The sequence below is a fragment of the Thermobia domestica genome, chromosome 1, assembly GCF_964235325.1.
Source record: "Thermobia domestica chromosome 1, izTheDome1.hap1.1, whole genome shotgun sequence".
Lineage (NCBI taxonomy): Eukaryota > Metazoa > Arthropoda > Insecta > Zygentoma > Lepismatidae > Thermobia > Thermobia domestica.
The window spans coordinates 338799842-338823429 of NC_137454.1; the positions used below are offsets into that span (position 1 = coordinate 338799842).

At 36.1% G+C, this 23588-nt stretch overlaps 1 protein-coding gene across 2 annotated transcripts in view; it reads right to left on the bottom strand.

Annotated features, from left to right (window-relative positions):
• LOC145663234 (uncharacterized) overlaps window positions 1-23160 on the bottom strand; it is a 75316-nt gene extending 52156 nt beyond the window's left edge. For both annotated transcript variants that reach the window (XM_081729615.1, XM_081729612.1), the window contains exon 1: window positions 22983-23160. The gene's annotated coding sequence lies outside the window, so the exon portion shown is untranslated. The remainder of the gene's footprint in view (window positions 1-22982) is intronic.
• Between the last annotated feature and the right edge of the window lie 428 nt (window positions 23161-23588).

The window sequence follows — 23588 nt, forward strand, 5'->3', positions numbered from 1 at the left end:
CAGGTTCTTCCAAAATCTTTGTATCATGTTAGAGCGCATAGAGAAAATATTCGTGAAAATCTTTCAAGAGCATATTTGACAATTAGAAATATATTTAAATGTATCATCAGCGTACACGCATATGTTGCTTTCTTTTACTTTTTAGGTGTGGTTTGCGCTTCCTAGGGGTAAGTTTTATTTTTTTTAACTACGAATTATGATCCTAGGCTAATAGATGCGGTGATGATGATAATGAATGAAATGATGGAGTAAAGAAAATGGGAGAATTCCGAGAAACTCATCCATGCAATATTTGTCCACTGCAAAGCTCACTTCAAGAGAGTTGGAATCGAACCAGGCTTTAGTGCTCTACCACTGAGGCACCATGAACCTGTTGGAAATTAATATTGTTATACCAAGGAAATAAAAGTCGATTAATAAATAGTTAATCACGATTGCTTCGACTAATTCTTCTTCCTCCATTATTATTATTATTATTATTATTATTATTATTATTACTATTATTATTCACCGTTTTATGATTACTATTATTATATCAAACGCGTTTACCACTTCTGCTTGTTATTATTAGCTATTTGCATTTAAGAAAATGTTTTCGCCGTATTGCAAGATACAGTCCTTGCGTTTGCTAGACGAAACTAAAAAGAATCTGATTAGGAAGAAATTATATTTAAAAAGATAAGCTCAATTTAACAAGTGACATGAAAGGTAACTTAGAAATTCAGTACTTGGAGCTCAAACGTAATGCTATCCACGATACAGAAGTTTCTGGAAAACGAGACGAGAAGTGTATGTTCAAATTAGAGACGAGCCTACAAACATGACAATTCTCGTCTCATCTTCGAGACAAAATATTTGGTCAAGTCTCGTGGGCAACACTGAGTCACCGAAGTCTTAGATCTCAGTGTTCTATTATTACACGACTCATCGTAAAAATTCATAAATTATTAAATTGATTATACGAACACAATGAAGACACTTGCATATCAAGAAGATCACTTGCATATCACAAACATTTGAAGATATGCAAGTGACTACATAATGTATTTCAATAACCAATATGATTTAAATGTTATATTACACTCTTCGTGGACCACAACAAGAGAAAACCTTTCTTAATTTTTGTACGATTCTCGTCTCGTCTTGATTCTCTAAAAAGATTTTCTCATCTCATCTCGTAAATTAATTTCTGATCTTGTTACAGAAGAAGTAATCTAAGTTTTGTTGCTTGACGATAATTGGTGAGAGGACTTCAAATCTTTTTTAGATCAGCCCTCTATAATTTGTTATGTAACTGGGAGAGACACGAAATCAAATCAAATCTAAGTTTTACTGCTCTTTTTCAGCACCGACGCTATATGAGATGCAGACAGTATATCTGCAGTTGAAAGTGGAATTCGAGTCTGAGACCGCATGCACGAAAGGCTCATGTGCTAGCCACTGAACCAACCAGGAAGATAATAACTGAAATCGCAGAAGTTAATAAAATTACATTGTGTAACCAACACTTAATAATTAGCACGGAGAGTGTCAAGTCATCCCAATCAAATTGTGTGTAGGACTTAAAAACAAACAAGAAAATTGAAATCCTTTGACAAAGGTCACATATATGAACATTCGTGGTTATTAAATAATATCGAATTATGTATACAAAGTTGTCAAAACATAACAACTCAAGTTGTTTGTCTTTCCACACTGTTTTATGTAAGAGGGTTTTACTATATCAGGATATATATACAAAAATCACAGTTGTCATGAAAGAATATGAGATTAAATGTTTGAATTTTTTCCTTTTTGAAATTTTGCGCACGCCAGAGACTTCCCATATCACTAGTTCACCCCGTTAATTGCATATGAATTACTAAGAGTTGTGGCATTTTATTTATCCCAATAACATGTTAATGGGTATGGAAATTAAACAAAAAATATTAAGGTAAATTTCTTCTGTCCTCTCAGGACTTCGCACCCTGAATTCATTCTACAAATGAAGTATCTAAATAATCACATTTCTACTCACTGACCCTCTTAACCAGGCCCTATCCAGGGGGTTCTAGCCCCCCTAAATTTTTACTGGCTCCCTCTAAAATTTTCACAGTAGGCTTGCAAATGAACTATAATATGGTGATAAACTTTAATATTTTTATTGAAGCTTGTTTCGAAGAAAATACAGGCTTCTTATTCATATTTGATGATGTTGCTTCTTTTTATAATTAATGTATGATAAACAAATATTGTTGGTGTCTGTCAATTGTGAAGACTGTAGGCACTGCTGATACATGTGAGCACACTCACAGCTACATGGTTGGCGTTTTTGCTACTGATACAATAGACAAATTCAATAATTAAACTATAAATACATATGGCCTCTATGGCGAAACGGGAGCAATCTATTTTTTAAAAAAGTACTGATTCAGAATACTGATTTATAGATCTCGTTCTTAAATATTATAATTATGATCATTGAATCTGAGGAATATGTAAATACATCGTACTATTGTCTACTTTCAGAGAAGACTATATGATATTACTATATATAGGCTAGTTTCTGAATTATTGAATTTGAACCGACAATTTGTTGAAATCTTATCTATTTTAAACGTACAAAGAATCTGAAAGTTCTGTATTTGTACGTGAATACTGCTGCAAAGAAGTCAGTCAATATCGTATTTAAAAGTTAAGTAAATAAATATCTTGAAAAGATACAGCTTTACCCTACTGGATTGGGTGACTATGAAGTTTTTTCTTTCTTGTACATTTTACGGAGCCATTTTTGTCGTTTTCAACTGGAAACTTATAGAAACATTTGGACAGTTTATGTAATTACATTTACAAATCGGATACAACACATAAAATGCATTATTGCTTCCGAATTATAAACACTTAAAACACTTAGAATAAACGCAAATAAACATTTAAAACAAGAATTCACTTAACACCATCACATACACTTTTAAAAGACGCGCTCACTGTTTAACCAACCACACACAAGTGTCGTTCACCCTCGCAGGAATCTGTCGTCTTTGTACCTACTCGTTGTGACGTCACGGCTGAACCTAAATGTAGCCCATTGGCCTGGTGATTGAGAAGGTCGTGGATGGAACCATCGTTGGACACCGTGGACCCATAAGGCGCATCGAAAAAATTAGCGGAGGGCGGCGTAGCCAGTTTTACTTATTTCCACATAATAATATAAAATTATATTGTCGAAATACACACACGAGTTAGCTGGCAATATTTCGTATTATTATTATTATTATTATTATTATTATCAACAGCGTCTTTTCATTACGTGTGCATGTTTGACATGAAACCAAAGAGAAGATCCATCATTCGTAGAAAGAATAAGAATAGCCAGTTACTTTAACTGTGAAGGACGGCGAAAAGTACGAAAAGAGTGACTATCTGTAGCGAAAAGAAACAATACTTTCTCTCAAATGGATAAAAAATCAAGCCGAGATAGATGCGAACTCGCATGGAAGGCGCGAAAAGCCAGTGCTTTGTCCAATTTTTTTTAACTGACTCACTGAACGTATTTCAGTAACTTATTTATTGCTAATTTTACTTGCTTCAGTCGTTTAACTTGCTTTTTCTAATAACTTAAAACGACAGGGACACGAACACAGAAACATCGAGGACAGTTAAAAATCATAAATACTCTCCCGCCGGGAATCGAACCCGGGACACCATACACCAAAGGCGCACGTGCTAGCAACTAGACCAGCGGGGAGGGCACCGCTCACCCCTTGTGTCGTTAGGGATTACGACCACTGTATTACTAGCTATCACTTCTGTGGGTTGTATACTATGATCACATGTTCCTTCTTTGCTGGAAGAGTTAAACCTACATTCTATGTAACACATGAGGTATTAAGACCTACATGCTCTTCATATAATGTAATAAAAGGGTCATGCTGGGAATAAGAAAAAGAACATTCCTTAGACAAAACAGAAACTATTGTCATCATAAATATTTATCTACGAGGTATGCGCAGTAGTATAATTCAGAATAGTTACTGTTTAGTTCAGTAAACGAAGAAAGGGGTATAAAAAAGCAAATATGTCGCGATCAACGAGATCGACCAGAGTTGACAGAGGCGGAAGCAGATGTGTAAAAATACAACAACTTCGTTAAATTGATAATTCGTTCTGTATCATGCAGTAGATCGTATCACAACTTTACGGGACAGCAGAGAAAGACTTACTAACACTATCATATAATAAGCTTTAGTAACACGACCATATAGACACAAATGGCTAAAACTGTGAGTACTACAACTTGGATTTAACGAAAACCGTTTAGATATTCAGTGATTTGCAGGGTTGCATAAGACACAAAAAGATAAGAAACAATACAATTCTTCATACCTCGGCTTCTAGTAGCTAGATACATGCAATTTCTGGTTAGATTTTAACTTGTAACGAAGTTTACAAGTTGGAATTGATAATCGGACAAGAGAGGGCTATGGAATGCTTTCGATACATTTAAAACGCGATGAGTCCAGTCGGTGGGTCGTAGTGAGTCTGTAGGTTATGGTGGATCGCTGGTTTATGGTGGGTCACGGTGGGTGGTGGATTGCAGTGGGTCACATCCTGTTGGCCCACGGCCCACTAACCGACTTACACATCTTGACCCACATGTATCCTTGACACAAGACCCACTTTAATTCTGGTGAGAGATTTCCAATTCAGCATGGGAGAGACAATATAGGTTTTGTTAAATCCGAGACGAGACGAGACGAAAATATAGAATAATTCACCACTCTTCAGAGGGTGCTATATACAATGCACTAAACAGAGTGTGTCGGTGGGTCGTAGTGGGTATGTAGGTTTTGGTGGGTCACGGCGGATGATGGGTTGCAGAGGGTCACGTCCTGTTGACCCACAGCCCACGATCTACTTCATCTCTGGTGAGAGGCTTCCAATCCAGCATGGGCGAGACAATATAGGCTGTTAAATCCGAGACGAGACAAAGCGTCTGTCTCGTCTCGTTTTCCTAGACGAGACGGAACAGGTCCTTGTCTGGACTCGTCGCGTTTTAAGTATCTTGAAAGCATTCCATATCCCTCTCTTGTCCGATTATCAATTCTAAATTGTAAACTTCGTTACATTTCGAAACCTCATGGCTTCCAATTTTACTTCTATTATTATCAGGTTTACGAAAGAAAATTAGACGAAAGGAGACGAGATAACAATTTGTCTCGTTTCGGAAACACGAAATGACACCGGGATAGCCACGAAACCAGTGGCGGATCTAGAAGTTAAAAACTTGGGGGATGCCTGAATTTAGATTATGATAAGTATATCATGACCTTACTATAAATTTTCAAAACTTATAAATAATAGCTTAAATTATTTTCATCAATCTAAAAGTGGGGGCCTATTCCCCCCGCCACCGAGCTAGATCCGCCACTGCACAAGACGAAACACAGGCTTTTTCTCCCGTCTCTAAAACGAGACATTTTTACATGACGAGATGAAACAGGCAACCATGTTGTGTCTAGCACATCATAACCATTCCTTTTATAAAATTCTGTTTTCATCTCATTATCAAGTTATTTCTGGAAATCCGGCCTCGGATCATGATCCCTTCAATTAACTCCTTTCATTGACTGTCATTGTTTCCTTCACTAATTTGTGTTCATAATTGTAATTTTTTGAAAAAAAAAAAATCATTCTATTTTCTACGGTTTTCATTCCACGGTCAGTCTACGGTTTTCATTCTACCACTTGTGAAGTGGAATTAACATATAATAGGTTATAACGGTGTTGTGAATATTTTTATTATGTGTCTAATTGTTTGAAGGTAGTGTATATTTAGACAATTGATATTATGTGGGGTTAATTGCATTCATCTATTACTACTTAACTGTCTATGTATTGTATATCTATAAGTGTAGTGTTCTACGTTTTCCTTCGTAGTACAAAGTTGTTTGAAGGCTCTGGATTAAGTGTAATGGAACTGTATAATAGTATAGGCATGTAACTTTGATGGGGAAATGGAAGTTAAAACTACAGCATGAAGTGTGGAAAGAGGGATCTTTCTTTTTCCTCTTGAATGTCTGTAATGCATTGCTTCCTTCGCTCACTGTATCGCCATCTGTCCTCGCTGCTTCCTTCAGGCGTTATTCAGCGTGACTCAGTGGCTAGCCTCTGCATAGGAAAACTCACGAGTGTAATATGCATGACTCACTGTGTAACGCAGTATTGCAATAACTTCGCTTTGTCGTTAACAAATATAGTGCTTTTGCTCTCTTATATCAATAAAACTGGTTGTGGGAAAAAAATAACTGAATACGAATCTGCTAAAAGTCTACTTATATAGTTTAATATTGTAGTGTCAATATGGTCCCTCCTCCCAAAAGTTGTGATTGTTCTCACAGGACACATTTGGGGAGAGGGGGAGTTGTGTAAGTCACAATATTTTGGCGTTCGGGATATTAGTGATATGTTGTTCGGATCTTGGAACCTTAGGTGGTAACGCTTGCAATTATTACTTTGCTGTTTTATGCTGTTTCTATTTGGCATTCTTATTATGTAAGCGTCTATTTGTCATTTCGTTGATTTGAATGGAAGCAGCACATTCAGTTGCGGGAGCATCTCTCTCTTTCTCTCTCTCTCTCTCTCTCTCTGCAATAGGCACATTTCTGAAGAAATTTGCCTATCGTAGAGACTCACATGGGCGAAATTCGGGAAAATTTCCAGTTTTTCAGGTCACCACCCTCTGATATAACCCCTGATTAAATATACTTGCTTCCTCATTTTCATTGTCTCACTTCTCTAATAAATTTCACCGAAAATTTAACTCGTTTTCACTGAACATATTAAACGGGTAATACGCTCTCTTTTACCACCTTTCATGTGCTGTATGCATTATTAAAAAAAATAAACATACTACTTGGAGCAGATTCAAACCGCGGTTCTTTGCATTTGTAACCTAGCGTCTTAACCACTACACCAAGATCGTTGCTTAGTAAACGCTTAGTTGTTGGCATATTCGTTGTATTTGTATTTTATGTTCCCACTTAGACAATTTTTACTCTATTTTCTCCCTTTAGCAGCTGTTTCTGGCTTTCTCTTTCGTTGTCGCTTTTTATTTACACTATGCACTATTCGTATTCACAGCTTATGCCCCTCTGCAATGTCTTATTCAAATCAGACTTTTCTTCTTGTCCCTCAGTAAACATTTCATTGATTTAATTCTCATACTCTCCATGGATGGAGCGCAGGAATGCCAAACTCAGAAAACAGGTGTACATTTACTTTCCTGACAGATAATACAACATTGAGGTTAGTTTATTCGCAAGCTATTGCCAAATTAATATGGAAGGTGTATATACATTTTTTGCAGTCTCTGAAAGTGTTTTGCAAATAATTTCTATAACTTTTGAAACTGTGTTTGTCTTAACTTGAACATATGCGTGAAGTGGTTTATTACGGAGAGGACAAAAACAACTGTGATATATTAATTACAAGTAATCCTATTAGAAATACTGTTGTTTGTCGCTGGTCAGGTAATAGTGTTCCAGACGTATACACAGCGTTTTTGTTATTTCTGACCTTATCAGTGACTGCTTCTACAGCGGAGCGATTTTTTTCAAAATTGAAATTGATAAAGACCTATTTACGTAGTTCCATGTCTCAAGAATGGTTGATCGGTCTCAGTATTTTAAGTGTTGAATGTGAGAGAGCAAGAGCAATAGATGTAACTGAAATAATAGAAAAATTTGCAACGAAATTGCTAGAAGATTACACCGCTTCAAGTGAAATTCGACATTCAGCAGTTCGTTTGCCTTTTTCGGTATTAATTTTAATTGTAATTTTATTATATTCCATGGTTAATATGTTAATTGATTTATTAACCACTGTCTTCTACAAGAACATAATATAGTAGGAAGTTAATGGGCATTGGAAGGGGGCCCAGAAATAATCTTGCGGGGGAGCGAGTTTTGCGTTACGCTACTGCTCATATACTATATAATATTTAATACATCTTATATTTAATACTACTGTATTATAGTTTGTTTACTGTAGTTAATAACGACAATTGTTAATAAATGTCATCTTATATGATGTATTATATGAACGCGTGTATCAAAGTATGTGTGTGCATTCGTGACTGTGCCTGTGTGTCAGTCTTTGCCCCTTCCCTTGGAATCGGTCCTTTGCCACCCCTATTGGAAAAAATCTTGCAGGCGTTCCTGCATATAAAATTGAAATTTTAGGATTTAGAAACTAAAATTGAGAATGAAAGTATTAAATATGTAAGTTTTATAAAAAATGGCGAACATAAGATGTGCAGTTGAACAGCTAAATCAATTTCAACCTTATGAATTAAATTTAAAATACTTTTAGTATGCCGGTTAAAATGAAAATTGGTCTATCTATACAGCTAAGGAATTTTTAATTAAGACTTCATTTACTACCATATAGACTTTCAGTATGACAACTACAGGATCGACAAGCACAAAATGGACAAAAAATTGGCTTATCATGTGTTTGCCATCGGTATTCATTGGATTCATAAGGTTGAAATTTACTTACCTCTTTCTATATAATATAGTTTCCATTCTCATAATCTTAGATTTATATACAAAACTAAACATTTGATTCTCTATTTATATATTTTTCCGCTATACGAATTCAGTTTGCTGGCTTAGGATAATCCTAGGCAGTGATTTTATTAAGACAATAAAAGGTACCTGTAATCATAATCAAAACATTACACTATTCATTATGATTGCTTCCGAAGATCAAAATTTAAACAAGTGAAAGGAATTATAAATACTATCATTTATTGATCGTATTACGTATTCACATATGTATAATATATTGTTGTTTTAAATTATATATATATATATATATATATATATATATATATATATATATATATATATATATATATATATATACAAAATAAAGAAGAATTGATAAATAGCAATTAAAAATAATCAATACTTCTGTACTGCGTACAGCAGAGATGGAATGCGTCAATAGGTCAAGATTTGTGAGTAGGACAGTGGGTCATGGGTTAACATGACGTGGCCCACTGCGACCCACCATCTACCATGACCCACTCAGATTCACCGTGACCCACTCATGAGATACTCAATTTTTCGCAAAAATTCGGACCTCCACTCCCACCTTAGGATATTATAATTAAAGAAATATTAAAAGATAGGTTGGAATTGGGGCCTAACTATATACCAAAAGTCATTTCATTTGGCTATGATATTTTGACATTTGGTCGTGATGATCACGCACATATAGCTACAAATAATTCATATATTAGAATTGATTCAAAAATATTTTTCCAGTAGTTAGCTCTTCAAACAAAAAAAAAAAAAAAAAAAAAAGAACGAAAGAAAACGCACATGCTGTGTCTAGAGAGCCAAGTAGTAAGGTCCATTGCTATTATTACAATTATAACAATATCCAAAAGTGCCTGAGGTTCTTTTTTCACTTAGATGTTCTCATTCTAGGTAAGTACATAGAAACAAATGAAAATTGTTTCTATGTACTTACCTAAAAGTTAAATCGAGGTCTTGAAAATAAATCATAGACAAATTCACCAGTGTTCAGAAGAAGCTCTGTACAATGCACTGAGCAGAGTGAGTCAGTGAGTCAGAGTGGGTCATGATGGGTCTGAGTAGGTCATGGTGTGTCTTGGGTCGGTGAATCGTGAGTCATGGTAGGTGGTGAGTGGGTCACTAGTTCGTAGGTCAAGTTTTCATTGACTAACGACATCTCTGACGTACAGTTACATACCGCCAGGGTAAGCACTATTTCTCTGTAATTATCGGGAAGAGCACGTAAACCATTTAGAAATTTTACCTATCCATTTGGTACATCCATTTCTATTTTATTTTAAATACTTTTTCGTAATTTGCTCGAAAACAGCTTCAAGGAATTTTAAAGTACTGATGCTGTGCATTGTAGAAGCGAGCGACTTTTTTTACATTTTCATCGCATTTCCTTTTATCTATTGCGTATCGCATTATTTAGCCTATTTTTTGTCACCATTCAATATCTCATCCAGTCATGACAGATAAATAAGATTTGTGTCTGCCATTTTAGGAGAAATAAGGATCCTTTTTGTAATCCTTGTTACATTTAACACTAGAATGCCCAACGGAACATTTTTGTTCCATCATCATCTTCATTGCAGTCCTTATCTATTAATTACCGCACGATTCTTATTACATTCAGTGACTTTTAATCTTTTGAAAAAGTGATGCGATTGCGAGAAAATTACTTTCGTAGGAATTATAGATTTTTAGATATTACCACATACCCCTAGAATGCCCGAGGAACAATTTTGTTCCACCATGCTTAGGTATATGAGAAATACATTATTACGCACATTTTATTCACTCATTTTTTAGACTGACGTTCATTTTCCCTCTTCTGTTTGCATTCCTGTCCCTCCCCTCAATGCGTTCTCCCCCCCATTCTCAACACCACCTATCCCTCGTTCACTTCCTCTCATCCGCCTACCCAGGAAAACAAAGGCTTTATGTAGTGTTTCAAATTTTGCACACTAGAGGCGCTGTGTAATTAGCTTCGCTTCACGTGCCATAGTTGTGCAGCCAGTTTCGATGGGAATGACGCGTTGATTTTTACTGCAAATAATTGAAGTGAAGTTTATGTTACATTGGACGTGTCATTGTTGTGCAGTTAGTTTCAGTCGATTGTGCTCTGTAATTGACAAGTTTTTTGACATTTGTGTTTGAAAATGTCACGAAAGAAAGGACTAAGCACGGAAAAGATGCTTCAAGTGTTTCGTGAGCTATCGAAGGGAGATTCGGGAGGTTTGTCAGACAGCAGCCTCAGCGGTGACGAGGACTTCATTCCTGTGTCGTCAAGTGATAGCAGTTTATCTCATGAATCATGCACTGACCACATATCTGACTCCTGTTTCTCACATAAACGGGCCTGTGATGTACAAGGTGAGTTGCAACAGACCAAAAAAGTAGCAAAAGTGGGTGAGGGAAAGTGTTCTGATGGGACACAAATGTCAGATTCTGTGACAGATGATGGTAGCGAATACATGTCAGAAACTGTGCTTCCGGTTCAGCGTGTGTGTAATGCAAGGGAAAAGTCCATTTTACAAATTGGTACGACAATTACTGCTCCAGATGGTACCCATTGGGAGGTAGTTGTCCAGGTAATCCTGCAAGTGGTAGGATTGCTAAGCAAAATGTACTGAAAGAAAAACAAGATCCGACATCACACGCGATACGCCACATTGCTGATGACAGTGTTGCCAGTTCTTGGCGCCTAATAATTGATGATCCTATGTTGAATAGAATACGAACATACACAGAAAAAGAAGCACGCAGACAAACTGGAGAGGAAAGTTGGTCGATGACACTGGATGAGTTAGAAGCATTTATTGCAATAATGTAAGTTCATGGTGCTACAAGGACAAAAGGTTTCAAGGTACATTCCTTATGGTCCCAGAAATGGGGTGTACCCTTCTGCCAAAAGGCGATGTCCACGAACAGGTTCTTGGAGATTCTGAGGTACTTACGATTCGACGACAAGTCTACGAGACGCGCAAGATTGGAAACAGACAAATTTTGCCATATTTCAGAAATATGGTATAAGTTCGTGAAGAATTCACAGATGTGCTATGTACCAGGCCAAGACATAACTGTGGATGAACAGTTGTTCCCGTCGAAAGCGCGATGTTCTTTCACGCAGTATATGCCGTCCAAGCCCGATAAATATGGGCAAAAGTTTTGGGTAGCCGTGGACAATGATACAAAATATGTAATAAACGCCTTCCCCTACCTGAGCAAGGATGAGTTTCGTCCGGCAGGGGAAAGACTTTCAGAATATGTTGCGATGAAACTAGTTCAGCCCTTCTTGAAGAAAGGAGGAAATGTCACGTGTGACAATTACTTTACTTCGGTAGCACTTGCTAACAGACTACGTTCTGCTTCTACTAGTCTAGTAGAAACTATGAATCGTTCACGCAGGGAGATTCCAGTTTCTGTGAAAAAATCAAAGGCTCCTTTACATTACACACAGGTGTTGCAACATGGACAAACTTCCCCCACGGTTTACCAGGCAAAAGCGAACAAAAGTGTCATGGTACTGAGCACAATGCACCCACAAGTGGAACTGCAACGAGATGGCAAGAAGAAACCTGAAACTGTTATGTATTACAACAAGACAAAGAGTGGTGTAGATTCAGTTGACATGATGGCTCGCAAATATTCTGTGAAGCCTACCAGCCGACGATGGCCTGTACACACTTTTTGTAACTTACTGGACCTGGCAGCAATTAATTCCTGGGTGCTGTTCAAGATGGTCACCGGAAAGGTCATTGAACGTCGCAAATTCATTTTGCAACTTGGAGAGAAACTGGCAGAAAGGTACATGATAGGAAGGAATAGAGAGGAGAGTCAGACACCGGGAACATCAACATTTTCCAGCTCTACGGAAACTAGACAAAGGCGTTGTCAGGTACGCAAGAAGTGTAAAGTGGGTTGTGGACGATCATGCAATGTGTGTACGTCTTGCAACAAGGTTGTATGCAAACAATGTACTGCAAAAGAAATGAGAACATTTGTATGTGTTGCATGTCATGCAAACTGATAATACTGTTTGCACCTTGAGGACGGTGGTGTAGCAATTCAAATGAACACTTTTCACAAAACTTTTTTTTCAATTTTTGTTAGGTTTTCTCGCATTTATTAGTTCAAAAAATATCATTCCTAGCAAACACTTTTTGTAATAAGAGCAGCAAAAAAATAAATGCGCTGGGGCATATAGTTCAGATGTAACGTAAAATTTTCATACAAAATAAAAGCACTTGAACTTAATTCCATATATTCTTCACTCTAGCCTACTTCCCCCTCCCCCACTTCCGCTGCCTCACAACAATGCTAGAATAATGTGATACGTCTCTGTTAAAGCTTTTAGTGGATTAAGGCATATAATATTAAGATTTTGAAAAATATATTTTATTTGCTATAGACTCGAAAGAAGTGGAAAATTTTTGTTCCACTGGGCATTCTAGGTATGTCGGAAGTGCGGGCATTCTAGTGTTAAAACAGCGCGCAATAAAAGAACGCGGAAATATGTGTGGGGGGGAAGTACATTAAAAGTAATCCCTGCTATATAAAGAATTTTTGAATACCACTCATTCTAGCTTTGGAACTTTTTGTATAAATTAACATACAAGTTCTGACCAAAACTAATAAATATTAACTAATAAATAATAGCGTTACAGTTTCGGCAAATTAACTTTGCCTTCATCAGACACATTATGAAATACAATTTCTAAGATTACAGCTTAGTATAGATTAAGAAGTATATAAGCTGTAATCTTAGAAATTGTATTTCATAATGTGTCTGATGAAGGCAAAGTTAATTTGCCGAAACTGTAACGCTATTATTCATTAGTTAATATATGCTTTGGTCAGAATTTGTCTGTTAATAAAGAATTTTTATATTATTGATATTGATATAACATTGACCTACCCTGATATTTTTTATCAAAAGATCCAATATATTTCTGGCAAAAATTTTCTTGTAGGCCTTATATCTCGGGAACGACATATAGTGTAGCCAAACCAAATCCAACAATTTACTTAGTATGATGTGCTTATTCCGTAAAAAAAAAAAAAAAAAAAACGAAAACTCGATTTAAGGACCATTCAAAAATTTTGTGCCCCTGATCCAAAAAATTCAATACATTCCATCCAATCAAATATTTTCTTGTACGCCTCATTTTTGAGAACTACAAATAGTTTAGCCAAACCAAAACTAACAATTTATTCAATATGATATGCTTCTTCCGTTAAAAAAAAAAAAAACCGTGAAAGCTCGATTTAGGGACCTTTCAAAAATTTTGTGGCCCCTGATCCACAAAGTTCAATCTATTTCATACAATCAAACATTTTCTTGTACGCCTTATCTGGAGAACTACATAGTTTATAATGTAGCCAAAACCAAACTATCACTAAACTCAGTATGGTGTGCTTATTCGGTAAAAAACACGAAAACCCGATTTAGGAGGGGTTCCAAACTTTTGTGACCCTTGATCCAAAAATTAATTATTGGACGAGATCGCAATCTTTTGATACAATTTTTGGATCATTCCTTAAATTCTTTTTTAAAATCGCAATCTTTTCGATCATTCCTATAATCCTTGTTGTTATGATTATTTTAACGTTATGGAAGACTTAACCTTTATGAAGTATAGTAAAGAAAAGTGATGAACCAAATAGGAAAAAAAAATGAAATCTTTGAGTTTTACGTCCCACGGTTATGCCGGTAGGCTAAAGGAGACGGTGATGATGAGAGATGAATGAAATGGTGGAATGAAGAAGGTGGGAGGATGAACCAAATAGGATTCGTAATTTTTTGTTTTTGATTGAAGTTAGCGTTGTATTTTTGCTCCGATTCTATATGAGACGGGAATGCAAGATGTACCAATTTCAATCCCAACCAACATCACTAATTTCTTACCCTCCAAATAATAATAATAATAATAATAATAATAATAATAATAACAATAATGTGAGTTACTATGAATTTATTATTGGAGTGATTTTGTACCCTTTCCCTTGAGTGATATCAAGTATGAGTAGCAAACCTCATTGACAAGCGTGAAGGAAATAACATGCAATTTTTTTTCAAAACCGGGTATTTTTTAAGGAACGTTATCGTTAAAACGATTTCATAAAAGTTGATGAATTAATTCTCTTCTCTGGGCTCGGCGTTCAGTAGAGCTTGGGTCTCCGGTGCATAGTGAGTGACCAGGAAAAAAAAATAATAATTTTGGAAAACGTTATTGAAGAAAAATATTTTATTATATTACTTCCGTCTCCTTTTACCTAAAGGGCATAATTGAGACATTAAACTGAAACTTTTAATTTAATTTTTCTTTTATATTAAAAAAAAAGAAGCTGCGGAAATCAACTGCCTTTTTACTCGTTAAACCTTCACCGATTTCAATCGCGAACAAATAATTATGTAGGATGTAGGTACTAGATTAAAAACATGTCATACTCACTGGTGTATTTAAGATTTTGTTTCGGGGGGTGGAGGACTTTGCTGACTTTATTCCTGGAAATGTGAAAATTCTGCAAGATATTTCATTTACTTTAAAATAATAAATAAAACTTCGGGAGGGCTTAAGCCCAGAAGCCCCCCTTAAATACGCCATTGGTCATACTACTCACTCACTCCTACTATGAAGGTGGAGTTTTCTTTCAGTACTTTGAAGCTTTTTACGAAAGAGACTTCTAATATACGCAAAGAAAACAAAACTGCCTCCTGTGTCCACTAAGATTAAAGCGCTTCTTCTGTTAGAAATATCACTGAGATTTAAAATCCGGTTTCCCAAGAAATACACCATGCATAGAGTTTCATCGTAACGTCAATCAAGTTTGATATTTATCATTTCTTTGTGTGTAGATGAATTTTAAATGCCTGTTTGCTATATTTGAATCATCCGACTTCCTACAAGTTTAGTGATTACATCCTAGTTTTGCTATATATTGGAAGCTTGAACTATTAGTTACTACCAAGGTTTGTTGGTACTGCCATGGGAATTTTCCAGAAGTTGCCTAAGAAACACGCCGATATGTTCATACATTGTCATTCTAAAACACAAGGAAAATAGAAAACCACCTACACATTCCACCACTTCTACCCCTTTTATCTGCAGGGATTGACTTCTCTAGAACAATAGAGTAACATGTCAGGGCAAACTGGTGCTTTCGAAGGTTCCACATTTATCTCATTTGTTCTAAATATGTAGTATTGCAAAATAGAATACTCACTATGGCGACCTGTGTTAAAACCGGAAACCGCAATATCCAACACTTCCAGTTTAAATACAGGGATAAAGGTTGAAGTTAAACTTATTCTTAGGAGGGTGAATTCACATCGAAAGGCAATTTCTCTCTATTTCTTACTGTTTTTGGTTTATAGATATCAAAATTTAAAGTGCAGATGCTAGAGGATTTTCACCACTTTCGGTGTGAATTCAGCAACAAAGGCCAATTACCTGTCTCGTACTACTATTGCTCTATGAAGATTAATATTGAAACTGAAAAGAGAAAAATATTTCCAACACTTCCAGTTGCAATAAGTCACGGATGGAACCTTTTCTTGCAATCTGAATCCATATTCAAAATGGCTTCTCACCATTTACCAACCTTTCACTATGATAATCAGAGATGAAACCGGAAATTTGAGACGGCATCTCTTAGAACTTTGAATGCACCTCAAATAACTATCTATTACCGTTTGTGTTTTATGAAGAACAATACTCAAAACGGAACTGGTGGTGAATTTTACCCCTTCCATTTGTAGTAGAGCAATCTAGAGATGGAATCCATTCTTTAAATTCTGAATCGATTTGGAACAATATAGCTCATTACCATTCTCAATGAAACTTCAAGGAATGATCTTGAGTTCGAGACGCACGATTTCCAGTGAATATGTGACCATGAGGTTAAGTGGACGTGAAGTTGGATTTTTGTGGAGTGAGCACCAGATTGGTGATGCAGGGTCAGGTCGAGTGAGCGTGATGTCTAAACGATGTTGTGAGCTTGATCTCGGATTGATGTGTCGTGAGCGTGGGGTTGAATGAAATTAGACTAAGTTGGCACCGACATAGATCTAATCTTTAGAGAAACGTTTATCAGTGCCAAGAAATTTTAGAATAACAGCAAGTAATTTATATCTAGATCAAGGTCAAAGTCTGATCTACTACATGGTAATAATTTCAGCACGAGAAATGCTAGCAACTTGTTGCGAAATAAAATTTACCGTTCTAAGTTTCATGATAATGCTCAGAGGTTACAGGAGACAGTGGTGATGAGAATTAATAAAATTCAACAATGAAGAAGGTAGGAGAAAACGAGGAACACCGAGAACATCCACCCACACAGTATTTGTCCATGAACCAAGGACCACATGAAGCGAAGGAAGCACTCTACCACTAGTCTATTGTGATTGAAGTTCTTGCGAGTAACAAGACCGAAGCTACTCAAAGACATTCCTGGTAAAAAAAAAAAAAAAGAATTCCTTTTTAAGTGTGTGTTCGTAGATATAATTTAGGAACAATTGAGAACTTGAAAATTATCGTACCCTTTATAAGAAATAGCAATTAATATAATTAAACTATTATATAATTTATTTACAGTATACATTGATACTAACCAAAATATGTTTTCTTCGGACGAGAAGAGTAGTTCTATGAAAAAGGCATACTTCCATATTTCCCTTACGCTACGCATTAAATCATAGTAGAAAAAACAGTTTAGCCCAAGGTGGAGAGTATGTAGAAAAATGCATTTCAGACTGCAGGCATTATTCTTTGCGAAAAATATAAATGCCTTTCCTCCTTTAACATGCGCATTTCAAAGAAAGGAAACTGGTAAAATCATAGGTCGACTTACGTACTAACTATGTATAACTACTCTCCATTTCAGCGTTATAGACCCCTGGGTTCAAACAACTGTATCTTCGAGCCCAGTTAAGGTGGAGACACGAGATATGCACCATTTTACTCACTGAAGTATTTACTTTAACACGCTATTTGCTTGCAACTCTCCGTTTAATAATTTAGGTTATAAAACAAAAAATGTATTTAAAAATGTAATTTTTTGCAATAAATTGGTTTCCTTGCAGTTTAAAGAGAAATATCTGTTATTTTTTGCAATACAAGAATGAATTTTTTACTGAATATGAACGAAAGTATACTAAACAAACGTGCAGTAGTATTTTTAAAATTAGTTTTATAGTTAATTTACAATAAGTTATTTTGTTACATGTACCAATCTCTGCCCGTAACTCAATTAGCGAAGAACGGAATGCACTGAAGTACGCTACTTTGAATGGCAATATCAACAACGTATACAGTTTTAGTTCAGATACAGTCAAAAGGTCCTAACTTACAATATGAAAATAGTCATATTTTTTACGATCAGTTACCACTCAGCTGTTGCGGAGTTGCCGCATGGAACTAGATGAGTCAGCGTTGCGAGCCGCGCGGGAAACAGAAATTGTGGCTGTGTTTGTTCTCGTGTCGTTGCTTTTTCTCGGGTGTTTTTTTATTTTTGTGTGTGTGTGTTTTTGGTTAGGTTGTAATATAAACAATGGAAAAGCATCATTTTCGAAGTTTCGAGAAACAGTTTATAATAACTGCAAGATCATTTTTTTGATTTGGAGAAACAAAACAACGCTCCACAATTTTCGTTCTCTCAATCCGTCAAAAGAACTGCCGAATGATTAAGGGTGTCTGAAAAAACTGTGAAGCGTGTTTCAGGTTAGTTTTGCAATAATAGTGTCCTAGAATCCCCGAAAAAAACAGATTCACCGTCAAACAAGTTGGTTATACATGAGTTCCTTCAAGGGTGTATTCGCCGTAAACTCCACGAATTTTATGTGCGAAAAGAGTATCCAATAGTAAAGAAACCCTTGGAACAGATAAGAAAGGACTTTACTGATGCTCCAGAAATAAGTGAAACTTCGTTGTGGAGTGTGTTGCGAAATCTGGGATTTCAGTATAAAAAGTTTAACAAGAAACCAGTTCTAATGGAAAGTGATAAGATTGCTTGGCAAAGGGATCAGTTTCTACGATTGTTGAAATTTTACAGACGTAATAATTTTAGTATCTTTTACACCGATGAGTGTTGGTGCGGTGCGAATCATTCTGCCAAGTATGGATGGCAAGAGCAAATTTTGCCAGAAGAGGACACACCAGTGTATGACTACTACCGGAGTGCTGTTCAAAAGGTTTCGGGTTAGAGAGGGGGCATTCGTACTCCTTCCGGTTCTGGGAAGAGAACAGTTATGCTGCATATTGGCAACGAGGAGGAATTTCTTGATGGAGTCGAAGTTTGTTTTGCTGGAAAAAAGAGAACTCAAGATTACCATTCCGAGATAAACGCCAAGCACTATACACAATGGTTTCAACGCATTATTCAGCTTCTGCCGGACAAATCAGTCATGGTTTTAGATCAAGCACCATATCATACTATGCTAAACCCCGAAACTCGAAATCCAACTATGCGATGGAAAAGAGACGACATAATTAAATGGCTGAGAAAAATCAAGTTCCTCTTCCGTACTACGTTCAAACTTTCAGTGAACTTCACAAAAGTGTGCTATTGAATATCAGCAGGCCTTATTTCAACGAACAGGAACGTCTTCTAGAACCAGTTGTGCGAAATGCTGAAAACAAAACAATCAAACTTTTGTGGCTCCCTGTGGCACATTGGGAATTGAAGCCTATAGAGTTGATGTGGTCTTGCAAAGAAAAATAAAATTTCGTGTCGATGATGTGTGTGTTCTTTGCAAAGATGCATTTAAAAATGTTCCCGTTGGTGGCCAACTACAGAATCACTTGATCTAGTGATGGGCCATGCCTCGCCATTCTTTCTTAGAATGATTACTGGGCTGGGAAAATGTTCTAATGGTTCAGTAAGTTTACTTAGACATGTTTCCTCGAAAGATATGGTAGTTTACGCTTATTTCCCTTTCAAATTAAAGCAGAGCGTCATAATATCATAAGTGGCCCACCACTGGATTTTTAAGAAAATGCATAGCCCATTATCAGTCTATCCACAAATATATTTTTGTTACTCAAATATGAAACACTTATCTAAAATGGTTCTTGTTGCTTCGTTTTGCATAAATCGAGAGTGCCGGAAAATCATTTTATAAGTTCGGTGTCTTGACTAATTCCTAATATATTTCATTAAAACTTCTTATGTGGTTTAACCTGGCCCATTACTGGCGCAGTCACTACCTACACACTACCATAAAGATATAACACGAGAAAAAAGACAAAAAACTCTTGTCGTTTCAAACGTGTTTTACTCTCAATTGCAACATTACATTAAAGCACAGGGCAGCAATAAGTACCTGTGACATCTTAGAGTTCCTGCTATCTTGTGGTTTCTTCTGGAAACTACTGATGCCATGGAGTGAACATAATTTGTAATGTACTATCGTATAGCTACATTTGCAATTGACGGAAGCAAATTTGGAAAATGAATTTTTTTCGTCTTTTTTCCTTGTGCTATATCCCTATAGAGGTGTGTGTGTGTTTATCTATCTCCCTACATGTAGTGTTTGCATATGAACTAACCTTCCATTTGCATATTTCAGAATTTTTGAATCGTTTACCATTTTAGAGAAAAAAATAATTGCCATGATTTTGCAATGGCCCTCGTAAATATATTTAAATTCATGTATACACATGCTGAATTTAAGATTTTATGAACTTACGTTGGTATATTTTCTTCTACAAAATACTAACGGTTTAAAAGAATAACGCTCAGAGATACATCACATAGGTCGCAGATGCAAAATTGTCTTATGTATGCATCACTAAGATTTTTTAAATTAAAACTAAATTCTTCACGTGTACCGGTTCCTATATCTCTGCTCACAACCTTATCTTATTTGATGCTGGTTTACCTTTGGTGCACTACAGTTTGGAAGATTATGGGCCATATGTATAGTGGACCACGTAGAAGTTCCCTAGACGTATCGTACATGTGGGATACCTCAAGCTTCCCCTTGACTGTGCAATGCATAAAATTGCCAAAGTGATCCCTGACGTATGGTTAACACTGAGGGCTGGTTGGTCTCGCTACATCTCGGGCGAGGCTAAAATATTGCCAAAAAACACCTGAAGATACAACTGCGAAGCTCAATTCCTCTATGATAAAGCATTAACATCGTATTCGTAAACAGCTACTTGTAGATTTAATGTATACCATTACAATAAAATAAAATAAAAGTTTAGAAGTTTGTTCTTGAGATATAAAAGCAGAAAAATAAACAGTGCGTGTTAGGATTATTTTCTTTTTATTATTATTAGAAATACAACTAGAAATAAATTACAAATGCGTTTTTTTTTTTTTTTTTTTTCAAAATCACCTTATAGTATTGTCGAGAATGTATATTCTAAACAATTTTCTGGTACAGGTTAACCTTAATGGGGCACAAAACTTATGTCTATAAGTACAATATTTTCTTGGCAACGTTCATGCTAACAGCGTAAAACTTATTATCTAGCTCCAAGAGTGTTGTGAACGAATTGCGTATAATTTTATAAAACATATATACTTAGCTATATATAGTTAAAGCGACACGTCTCAAACTTCGCAAGTTGCTTATTACAAGCTATTTTAGCATCTGTTACGGTTTATGTCAAGGTGAAGCTGGAGGGCTATAGCCGAGAAGCGTCCGTAGAGAACAGGCCAATTTTTGATGGTGGGTATACGTGCAAACTAATTAAGGGTTCACTCGAGCAGACGGTTCTACCAATTAGAAAATTTATAAGTAAAATACGATGCGAAACATATTCCGTGAAGGAATGAGTGAATATAAGTAATTACCATCTATTACAGCATGTTGAAATGATTTTTTTAGTGATAATGAAAGTATTGTATGCCTAAGTGTGCTCATCCATTATCCTCTCTTATGCGTATATCCCCTTCGCTGACGCGCCTGCTCCCTCTGATGCACACGCTCGCTATTGCTCGGGTCCTCCTGTTGCGCTCCTTCCCTATCTCGGTTACATAGCATTCGTACTCTTTAGTGGCTCCCTGGCACAAATTGGTTCGTGTTTTGTGCACAGTAGTGTTTATGCCATAGTCCACACTGTACTTATACTGAGCCATCCTAAAATCAATCTGCAAGTACTAATGGAGCTCTTTATTTAGTGCATACTCTGCTAAAAGAAAAGCTCTATCCCAAACCTGAAAATGTATGGAAATGTCAAAATGTGGTAGAACCGTTTGATCGCGAAATGAAACAAATTAGTACAAAAAAATATGCACCAATCTGTAATAGATGGTAACGAACGTAATTTGAGAAATTGCAGCGCAAAACAGGAGATTGATATTTTCCGCACTTGTCTTTTCTTACGCACAACTATCTTAACTAATGTGCCTGCTTCCGCGGACAAAATACTCAAATTGTGCCGTGCTTGGAATATGTTGTAGTAGCCACTTAGCACATATTCATGGGAGATTGTTTGCACTTATTGTTTATAAGTTTGCAAGCATATTATAACTGTGTACACAGCTGCTGGACAGGTAAGAAACTATGAATGCAGAACACGTTAGATCATAAGTGTAAAAAATGGATGGTAGCGGTCCTCAACTTTACCTATGCTAACTGGGAAACGCGCGCAAACGCCAACAGGGAAAACGATGTAAAAGACATTAGAATAACATTTTCACGAAAAATATGCATAACTGTTGAATCAATTTTCCCCATCAGTGATGATACTTTTTTTTTGTATGTGTGTGTGTGGGGGGGTGGAGAATTTCAATATACTGGAGACGAAATATATTTGTAACGAAAATACTGGAAATCCACATTGTGCACGATAGGATATGTTCCGAAGGGGTTTCTAACCCGTTCTTACTACTTACACTATGGATCCGTATAGTAAAACTGCACGCTACAATCTAATCTAAAATCTACTTCCAATATTGCAACGCCAAGTATCACTGGTTTATTTATTTTCAGATAGCATTTATTAGTCAGTCCACTTTTTGTTAATATTTGTACTAGTGAAAAGCATAATATTCTGTAACCTTCTTTATTTTCAAATTTTTTACCATCAAAATATGTTATTTATTATAGCGGAAATCAGCTCAACGAATTCGATACACTCATTATTATATTCAAATAATTGGCTAGCACAGAGCATAATACATTTTATACAACAACAGGAACTGATACGGGCTAGCAAAGGGTGCGTTGAAGCACCCCAGCCATCCCCTTGACTTACGAAGAGGTTGCGGGTTTTTTTGACATTGTGGGAGAACTCTGCAACGCAAATTATCAAACGTCCCGTAAGTAACCCGCAAAATAACTATGCATACGGCACTTAGAGATAAAATTCAGTATTTTGCATGAAAAGACACATTTATAAAGAACACATTTCGGTAGGTCTTACATTGTAAATTAAAAACTTAAAAACTCACGTGGTATATTTTCCTTTCTTCTACAAAAACACCAGCGGTTAAAGAAATAAGTAATTAGGGATATATCCTATAGGTCACAGATGAAAAATTGTTTTATGTACACTTCGTAAAAGCACTTTTCAAATTAAATTGTCCAATGTGTTTATGGTTTCTATGACTATGCTCATCGATTTTCTCTTGTTTTCTCCGTGCCAGTGTTGCCAATTTCTACGGAAGCGTTTTTCCTTCACATGCCTTAAAATTTCACGTTTGACATACAAATTTCCATCCACACACCATGGAGTGTATATATATCACGGGCGTCTATTCTAATTTAGTTTATTTACTAACGACAGTATAACATATAAATAATAATAATTATATTTATTTGGAAAAATTATAACGATTATCAAGAAGTCTGTGTTAAGCAATTATAACAGACTTCTTCATGTGTTTCAGAAGGTACGTGAAGATAAGAGGAAAGGTAAGAAATTTAATCGAAGGTAGTACACAGGTTGGGCTAGATTACAGTGTTTGTTAAATACAGTGCCGGTAAAAAAAAATCTTTACATTGTTTGGCAAAAAAAAAAAACCTTTACATGCAAAAACGGGGACAAGCGCCGCCCT